Consider the following 10501-nt stretch of genomic DNA (forward strand, 5'->3'; position numbering starts at 1 on the left):
TCCAAGATCCCAAGAGGAGAATGGAGGAGAAGGGATTGCAGCGTGACCATCCCCTCTGGGGGGTGATTTCTCGCTTTCTATCTGTCTGTCTCTGTCTTCCTGGTGAGCACACGCGCCCTATAGCAAAAACCTCTCCAAAATTAATTAATTAATTAATTAATTTTAAAAAATAAACTAATCTATGGTCTATTAAAAAAAATAAATAGAAATAAGAAATGGAGATGTTTTTTAAATGACTTCCAAATTTGTGTGTGTGTGTGTGTGCTTTTTCCTGGCACTGGCCAACACTGGATGTTCTCAATAATTTTAACTTTTACCAATCTGATAGGAGAAAAATTTTATTTCTATTCTAACTTTTTATACATTAACGGTTTATGTTATTGAGTAATGTTTCTTGTGTTTATTGCTGATTTAGATTTTCCCCTGAAAAGCTCATTTACATCTGATGTTTTTTATTTATTGTTTTTTTCTTTTTCCATTTTCTTTAGGACACATATGCCCATTGGAGAGAGACAGAGAGACAGAGTGAGAAAATGAGAAATCCTCTCCTGGAGGGATGGCCATGCTGCGATCCATTCTTTTCTTGTGATTTGGAACTTGTATGCACATGTGGCAGGCATGTTTTCCAAGCTGCCAGGTCCAGGACTCAAAACGCAAAGCCAGCTATGTAGGATCCAGTCACCTTAACCACCATGCCACCAAGTGGCCTAATACCTTTTTTTCTAATATTTTCTAATTATTTTTTACAACTGCCAGAGGATACATACACTCAGCAGAGAAAGATGGGGAGTGGGGGAGAAGGTGGGAAGCAACACCCCCAATAGGGTGTGGTCACACCATAATCCCTTCTCCTCCATCCCTCCAACCTTAGGTTAGGACCCTTGGAATGCACATACACACATGCTCAACACATTCTTCAAGCTTCCAGGGCCAGGACTCAAATCATGGCCGGCCGTGTGGGATCCAGCTTCCCCAAGCACTAGGCCATGGAGATGGCCTGCTCGCTTTTTTAAAAAAGGGTTTTGCCATAGGGCATGTGCACTCACCAGAAAGAAAAAAAGGTGAGAACCCACCTCCCAGGGGGATGGCCACACCACAATTCCTTCTCCTCCACTCTCCTCCTGGGATTTTGGGCATGCACGCATACACGTGCCTGGTATGATTTTCAAGCCACTGGGTTCAGGAATCGAACCATGGTCAGCCATGTGGGACTCTGGCGCCTTAACCACCACACTGCCTGCTGACCCCAGCCCACTTATTCATGTCTGTTATGGGTTAAATTGTATCTTCCAAAAAGATATGTTGAAGTCCTAACCACTAGTGCCTACAAATGTGATTTTATTTTGAAAATAGAGTATTTATAGATGTAATTAGGTTACAGTGGGGCCATACTGGATTAGTGAGGGCCATAATCCATAATCCAATGTAAGAGTCTTTAGAGGAGGGAAACGTGGACCCAGAGGCACAGAGACAGACAGGAGAAAGCAGTGAGAAGGCGGAGAGGTTGGAGTGATACAGCTACAAGCTGAGGGAACACCAAGGATTGTCAGTTACCACAAGAAGCCAGAAGAGACAAGAAAGGATCCTCCCCTAGAGGCTTCAAAAGGACCATGGCCTTGCTCTTCTGGGTTTAGTTCCATACTTTAGAAAGGTCTTTGATACTCCCAAATTTAGAAAGCTATTTACTCAAGTGTTTTTTTGTTTTTTTTTAGAGAGGTTTTGGCTATAGGGCACATGCGCTCGCCAGACAGACAGAGAGAGACAGAGAGACAGAAAACGAGAAATCGCCCCCCAGTGGTGATGGCCACGCTGCAATCCCTTCTCCTTCATTCTCCTCTCGGGATCTTGGGCACGCACGCACACACGCCCGGCGTGAGTTTAAGCCACCGGGTCCGGGACTTGAACCACTGTCGCCTACATGGGAGTCCAACAACATAGCCATTATGCCAACTGCTGGTCCCCATTGTTTTCATTTATGGTATATACATCTTGTGTGTGTGTGTGTGTGTGTGTGTGTTTTCTTTTTTGGAGAGGTTTTTGCTATAGGGTGCATGTGCTCGCCAGAAAGAGAGAGAGAGAGAGAGAGAAAGAGAAAGCAAGAAATCACTCCCCAGGGGGGATGGCCACACCACAATCCCTTCTCCTCCACTCTCATTTCGGGATCTTGGGCACACACGCACATGCGCCCAGCGTGAGTTTAAGCCACCAGGTCTGGGACTCGAATGTGGTCAGTTACATGGGAGTCCAGCAACATAGCCATTACGCCAACTGCTGGTCCCTCTACATCTTGTTTCGACCTAACATATTTTACAATAAAGAGTGGGAATCTTGGGCCAGCAGGTGGTATGGAGGTTAAGGCACTGGATCCCACATGGGTAACTGTATGGTTAGTCCCAGACTGGTGGCTTGAAAATCACATGGGCATGGATGCCCAAAATCTTGAGAGGAAACTGGAGGAAGGGGATGATTTTTCACTCACTTTCCCCCACTCTCTCTCGGGAAAGCACACACATGGCTTCTAGTTGAGAGAGAGAAAGAGAAAGAAAGGAAAGAAAGGGAGGAGAAAGACAGAGAATAGAAGGGAAGGAAGGAAGGGAAAAAGAAAGAGTGGGAGCCTTTATTTTTTCAAACTGGCTATCTGGCTACTTAGTTGTCCTCACAGTATATATGTGGAATCTTCAAAAAGTTCATGGAATAAGAGAATTATTAGGGGGAAAAACTACATATGGATTCTATAATTTTGGTACCAAAATAAACTCATATTTTAATCCTATTTTCCATGAACTTTTATGAAGTCCCCCTCATAGAATGATTCATTTTTCCCCTAGTGATTTAAAAAGCCACTTTTTATTATTTGCTAAAATCCCCTGGGCTGTTTGGCCTATCTATTCCATTCTGTCACTCTGTTTACAGCTACGTCGTGTTGATCACCATGGCTGCATATCAATACATTAAACCTGTGCGGCTGGCCCAGCCGCAGCGGTGCAGGTGGCAGGGTGGCAGTGTGCCACACCGGAGCCTTATGGGAAGGCCTCAGGTTCCGATTCGGGGTCAGCCTGAGCCAGCTAAGCACGCCCATGGCACATGTGTGATCCTAACTGGCCGGAAAGCTCAGAGGACGCCTGCTGCATGTCGGGACCCTGTCCAGGACACCTGCCTCTCCATCTCACTCTCATGAAAGAAAGAAAAAAACTATTTTAAAATGTTGCACTGCTACTTAGAATTTCCCTGGACTGGAGCCACCACGTGACATAGTGGTTAAGGTGCTGGACTCTCATATGTCTGACTGCAGTTCTAGTCCTGGACCTGGAGGCTTGAAAAATCACGCCAGTCATGTGTGCGTACATGCCCAAAATCCAGAGAGGAAAATGGAGGAGAAGACATTGCGGCATGGCCATTCACCTCAGAGGGGTGATTTCTCACTTTCCCCCTCTGTCTCTCTCCATCAAGTGCATGGGACCTATGGCAAAAAACTTCAAAGAAAAAGAGGGCCAGCAGATGGCATAGTAGTTACATTGCTGGACTCACACATAGCCAACCGTGGCTAGAGTCCTGGACTTGATGGCTTGAAAATCACACTGGGTGCAAGTGTGTGCCTGCCCAAGATCCCAGGAGGAAAATGGAGAAGGGATTGGGGCTTGACCATTCCCCTGGGGGGTAATTTCTCACTTTCTCTCTCACTGTGTCTCTTCTGTAAGCGCATGAGCCTTAAGTCAAAAGTTTCTGAAAAAAAAATTTCCCTGGACTCTCTCCTGTCTATATTCCTCTGGATGAATTTCAAAATCTATCTTTCTTTCTTTCTTTTTTTCTTTTTTTCTTTTTTTTTTTAGATGTTTTTGCTATAGAGCGCCTGAGCTCGTCAGCAAGAGAGAGAGACAGAGAGACAGAAAGTGAGAAATCATCCCCCAGGGGGGATGGTCACACCACAGTCTCTTCTCCTCTATTCTCCTCTCGGGATCTTGGGCACACACGCACACATGCTCGGTGTGAATTTAAGCCACTGGGTCTGGGACTCAAACCATAGTCGACTACATGGGAGTCCAGCGACATAGCCATTACACCAACTGCTGGTCCCTCGAAATCATTTTGTAAAATCGTCTTTATTAAAAAAAAAAAACCCAAAACTCAAAATCATTCTATTGGATTTTCTTTTCGTTTTCTTGTTTTTACTCTTTTATTTTTTCCATAGAAAAAGAGATGGAGAGAGTGAGAAAGAGACAGAGAGGTAAGTATCCCCAACAAGGTCTTCACACACAGTCCACTCCCCAGTCTCAGCCAATTTGGGTCACAGGCACACACGCATGCTCCTTGCATGCTAAGGGAGGTCATAGGACGTGAACCCAGGACATTTCCTGTAAGGGTCCAGCAGCATTACCACTGTGCCACCACCCTTCCCCCACTGGATTTTGAATGAATAATATAATAATATTAAAATTTTAGGTTAGTTTGGGAAGCACTGAGAGTCTTACACCGTTAGGTCCTTTTATCCAAGAGCGCAGTACAGCTTTTTATTTATTTGAGTCTTTTTCAATACATCAACAGAATGTTATCGCTTTCTCCATAAATGTTCCCCCATTTTTTATAAAATGTGTTCCTGGATGGATACTCTGCATGTTTCTAGACATTAACGACCACTTTTCAATGACCATATTCTCCAGCTGGCTGTTATTTATATACAGGACACCTATTGAGTTTTTGTATTACTTTCCAAATGGCCATTCCTTTTGTATTTTTTTTAACTTTCTATTTTGAGATAATTTTGACTTACAGAAGATTTGCAAAAATAGAACAGGGAGTTCCTGTTTTCCCCCTTATGTTAACCCAGTTTCTCTCTTATGTTCACATCTTACATAACCATAGAACAATCGTCAAAACTAACAAATTAACCTTGGCACAATGCTATGAACTAAACTACAGAATTTATTCAGATTTCAAGGCTTTCTACGAATGTCCCTTTCTCTTCCGACGTTCAGCCCCGAATCCACATTTAATTTAGTTCTCTTTGGCGATCTGTGACCGTTTCCTCAGTCACGCATGACTTTCGTTTTGATGCTTTGAAGAATACAGGTCGGTTGTTTTGTAGAAAGCTCTCGGTTTGTGTGTGTCTGAAGTGTTTTTGTGATGCGATAGAGGTTATGCACCATCAGAAAGGACACCACAGATGTGCTGTGCCCTTCTCAGCACCATCTGTCCAGGCAGCTGTGGTTTAGATAACCGTTTGTCTCCCAAATACATTATTTGGAATTCGGTTCCCTGTACAATAGTGTTGGGAGGTGGTGAGACCTTTAAGAGGTGAAGTCTAGTGAGTGATGTTTGAACCAATGCTGCCTCTCAGGACCAAGTGAGTTCTAGCTCTTGAGAAAAAGTTCCTGCAAGAGCAGGTTGCTTTTGTGTGTGTGTATGTGTGTGTGTGTGTGTGTGTGTGTGTGTGTTTAAGAGAGTTTTGCTATAGGGTACATGCACTCACTGGAGAGACAGAGAGAGACAAAGAGATAGAAAGGGAGAAATCACCTCCTGGGGTAATAGCACACCACAATCCTTCTCCTCATTGGGCATGTACACATATATACCTGGTGTGAGTTTTCAGCCTCTGGATCTGGGACTTGAATCGTGGTCAAACCAGAGTCGACTACGTGGGAGTCCAGAGACATAACGATTACGCCATCTGCTGGTCCCAAGAGCAGGTTGTTATAAAATGCAGATGGCTGCTCCCAGGTCTCTCTCTTTCTGCATGCTTTTGCCGTCTCTTCTGCTTTTGTTGGCCATGACAGCACCAGATACTGATCTTATGCCATCCCCATACCTTTGGACTTTCCAGCCACCAGACTCTAAGCCAAAGAAACTTTTTTTTTTTTTTTTTTTTTTGGCTGTGGGACTTGGGTCCCCACCAGGGGAGAGGATCTTATGCCATCCCCATACCTTTGGACTTTCCAGCCACCAGACTCTAAGCCAAAGAAACTTTTTTTTTTTTTTTTTTTTTGGCTGTAGGACATGTGTACTCACCAGAGAGAGACAGAAACAGAGAATGTGAAAAAGCATTTCCTGGGACCAGTGGCATAGTGGTTAAGGGTGCTGGACTTCCACGTGGCTGACCGTAGTTCAAGTCCTGGATCTGGCAGCTTTTTCCCTCTCTCTCTCTGGTCAAATTTAAATAAATAAATAAAGTTAAATAAAGTAATTTTTTTTAAAGGCATTTCCCAGGGGGTTGGCCACACTGCAATCCCTTCTCCTCCATTTTCCTCTTGCAATTTTGGGCACAAACATATAGGCTGCTGGTGTGATTTTCAAGCCACTTGGTCTGGGACTGAAGCTGCAGTCAGCCATGTGAGATCCAGCTGCCTTAACCACCTCATCACCTGGCCCACTTCTATCCTTTTTTTTTTTCTTCCTATTTGAATTTAATGAATTTACATCAAAAAATTAAATAAGCATTATATATTTAAAGAATAAAAGTCTTTTTAAAAACAATACAAAGAGTGAAAGAATTTTAACCAAGTTTTACACTTCTTTTGCTATAATTTTTAGTAATTCATCTCATCATATCTTATTGCAATGTGCAAATGCATCTGCAGCACCCATTACAATCATGAAATTAATTAAAAGAAGTACACTATTAAGAGCGCCCCTTAGATGGGACCAGCAATTGGCGTAATGGCTATGGCACTGGACTCCCATGTAGTCGACTGTGGTTCAAGTCCTGGACCTGTTGGCTTAAACTCACACCAGGCATGCATGCGTGTGTGCCCAAGATCCCGAGAGGAGAATGGAGAAGGGATTGCGTGCGGTGGGCTATTCCCCAGAGGGGTGATTTCTGACTTTCTGTCTCTCTGTTTTTATGGTGAGCGCTCGCGCCCTATAGCAAAAACTTCTCTCTCAAAAAAAAAAAAGTGCCCCTTAGAGGAAACCGACTGACCTTCTATTAAAAACTCCATGATATATAAGCATTACATAATAATGCTACTTAACCACCTATTGTCCCAAGAATTATCACAAGTTTTCTGGAAATAAGTCCATATTAGAATTAAATATTTAAAAGGTGGAGTGTTCCTTAATTTAATTTTAGTAAGATCTTTTCTCTTTCACTGTTAAATACTTTGATAGTTTTAAAGCAAAAGCTCTTAGAATCCAAATAGCTAAAACTGTACTCCTGAGTTCAAGCTTACGGGTAAGTCTTTTGTAAGTAGTTCTCAATAAAATCCCTCCCTCCCCACTCCCTGCACCAAATCTTGCATTATTTCTTATAAAAACTTTGTTCAAGAGTAGAAATATATCCAGGCAGATGTATATGCCATACAATGGCAAGAACAATAAAGCCCAACTAATAACTTTGGGTTTGTTTGGTTTTTTTTTTTTTTTGGAGAGGTTTTTACTATAGGGTGCGTGCACTCGCCAGAAAGAAAGAGAGAGACAGAGAGACAGAAAGCGAAAAATCACCCCCCAGGGGAGATGGCTACAACACAGTCCCTTCTCCTCCATTCTCCTCTTGGGATCTTGGACACACACGCACACATGCCTGGCATGAGTTTAAGCCACCGAGTCAGGGACTCGAACCACAGTTGGCTACATGGGAGTTCAGCAACATAGCCATTATGTTAACTGTTGGTCCCATGACTTCGGGTTTTAAAAAAAAGAAGGCAATTAAAATGTACTCAAAGTTACATTAAGAAAAGCTCCCATGGGGTAATATTGAAACAGTAACAAAGGTTAAGACAATACTGATATCAAAGTACAAATGACTACAATGTTAAAATAGACAAAAACTACTGTGCAAGAGCCTCTTTTTAAATTTAAAATAACACGAGTCAGGGTGATTTCCCTGTTCTGCTCATGAATATTAGTCTTTCTAAGGTTGGTTATGTCGACATCTGATGAAGTCTCATTCCAACTTTGAAGGGCAGGTCATGAAGGGAGCTCTCGATCGTGGTCGCTGTAGAATTTCAAAGTGCTGCAATATCGTCATGATGTGCGTATCCTGTGTACGGTGCCATCCTCACAATGGAAATCAGCATGGAATTGAACACAGTTCGCTCCCAGGGCTCCAGCATGCAGAGCGCCGTGACCAGCAGGCACTGGTAATAGAACCAGGACAATTGCTTCCAGGCCCGTGCCAGTGCCATCTCTGCCCTGCACGGCGACCGCACGTCAGTCTCGGTCCACTTCTATTCTTAATGTATCACCAGTCTCAGGCGTTTCTGTTAGTGACACAGCAGACTAAGGCAGGTGGTATGCAATGTTCATTGATATTACAGGGGATGTTAACCTCAAGCATTTGGAAAAGAGGTGTCTGCCAGGATTCTCCACTGTAAAGTTACAATTTTTTCCTTTTTAATTAGTAAATGCCTTAGGAAAAACACTTTGAGACTATTTCCTTTCCAGTGTTTCTTTTTCTTTTTTGGGGGGAGAGGTTTTTGCTATAGGGCACGTGTGCTCTCCAGAAAGATAGAGAGAGACAGAGAGACAGAAAGTGAGAAATCACTCTGCAGGGTGGATGTCCACACCGCAATCCCTTCTCCTCCATTCTCCTCTCAGGATCTTGAGCATGCACACCATATGCTGCTGGCGTAAGTTTAAGTCACCAGGTCTGGGACTCGAACCATGGTTGACTACATGGGAGTTCAATGATGTAGCCATTACGCCGACTGCTGGTCTCTCCTTTCCAATGTTTTACATATTGTTTCATTATTTTATCTAGTTGCCTTTTTTTTTTTTTTTTTTTTGCTAGCGAGTGTGTGTGCCTCCTAGTGAGAGACAGAGGGTGAGAGAAGAAAGCACCTCAAATGGAGAACAGTTAGGCCCTAATACCTTCTTTTCCATTTCTATCTCCTTTTAGGATTTGGGGCATACACACATATGCATCTGGCATGTTTCTCAAGTCACTGAGTCCTGGACTTGATCTGCATGTTCTGCCTTGTAGAATCTGGCTGCCTTAACCAGCAGGCCACAGAGTTGGCCCTGTCTAACTGTATTTTTTCTTTTTTTTGAGAGGTTTTTGCTATAGGGCGCGTGCGCTTGCCAGAAAGACAGAGAGAGACATAGAGACAGAAAGCGAAAAATCACCCCCCAGGGGGGATGGTCATGCCGCAATCCCTTCTCCTCCATTCTCCTCTTGGGAAAATATAAATGTTGCTGCTATGTCTTAATCCTTTTAATGATTTAGAAAGTCATTCACTTAACTTCATTTAGCAGATGTTGAGCACCCAGTTGAAAAGTGCTGTGGTAGCCATATAGACACTCCCTGTCTTCAAAGACTTTCTAGAGGGAGTAAGCAGGCAATGAACATGTATATTCCTAATATAAATTAAAAATCACAATATTTTTAATAGATTAGGACATAGTAGATATAAAGAGAAATCAAGGTTTTGTTTTGTTTGGAGAGGTTTTTGCCTTAGGGAGCCTGCACTTGCCAGAGAGAGAGACAGACATTGAGAGGGAGAGTGAGAAATCACCACCCCACCCCAGAGGGGATGGCACACTACAATCCCTTCTCCTCCATAATCCTCCAGGGATCTTGGGCACGCACGCATATGCGCCTGGTGTGATTGTCAAGCCACCCCGGTCTGGGACTCAAACCATGGTCAGCCATGTGGGAGTCCAATGATGTAACTGCTATGCTATCTGATGGCTCTTTAATTGCATTTTTAAAAAGAATTAGTTTATTTAGTTTCATTCATTGTCATATATATATATTTTTAAATTGGAACAGAGAGAGACAGGGAAAGTGCCAGGTCCAGGATTCGAACCATGGTTGGCCATGTGGGATTCCAGCACTTCAACCACCATACCACCTGCTGGCCCCTCTAACTGCATCTTAAAATACACTTTTCATTTTAGGATATTTTTACATTTACAGAAAAACTGCAAAGATAACACAGAGTTACTATTTAGTATTCTCTTTTCTCTACTTTTTTAAAATTTAAAATGTATTTATTTACATTCATTCACTGTACATCATTACAGTATATAAAATGAGATTTTCCATCCAGAATACTGTGTATTGGCTCCATCAAGGATATTAACCATACATGTTGTCAACAAGTAATTTCCCATTTCTTGTTTCTTATATGATTTGCTTCTCCCTCCCCCCACTTGATTCCCTACCTCTCACCCTCTGCCATTTCCCACCCTCCTCTCACACTGTCTTTGGTATCTGTGGCTGGTTTCCATGACTTTTTTTTTTTTTCCCACATTTTATTGATTCACAAAAGATCTTAATTAATTTGAATACTTTCAATAGCAAGTGCAGCTGATCTGTACATATCTATGAACACATGTCTGACTTTAGCCATAAGACTCAGTGAGTAGAATGAACATTCTATAACATATCACCTAGCTGGGGTTATGTAGCTTACTGAAGTCATTAAATAGGTTTTTTTTTTTTAATAGACCACAGATTAGTTTATTTTTAACACCCATCATGCCATGAATTCATAGGGAATAGGTTCCAGTAGCTCAGGCTCCTTTCCATTGGTTCTCACAAAGTGTGCTTCTCTGGGTGGAGCAG

The 10501-nt window shown here is 42.7% G+C and overlaps 1 pseudogene; it reads right to left on the reverse strand.

Annotated features, from left to right (window-relative positions):
- Positions 1–7876: 7876 nt before the first annotated feature.
- Positions 7877–8117, reverse strand: LOC102473862 (serine palmitoyltransferase small subunit A pseudogene; annotated as a pseudogene).
- Positions 8118–10501: the final 2384 nt, after the last annotated feature.

This window comes from Tupaia chinensis, unplaced genomic scaffold (genome assembly GCF_000334495.1).
Source record: "Tupaia chinensis unplaced genomic scaffold, TupChi_1.0 Scaffold149501_1, whole genome shotgun sequence".
NCBI classification, from domain to species: Eukaryota; Metazoa; Chordata; class Mammalia; order Scandentia; family Tupaiidae; genus Tupaia; species Tupaia belangeri.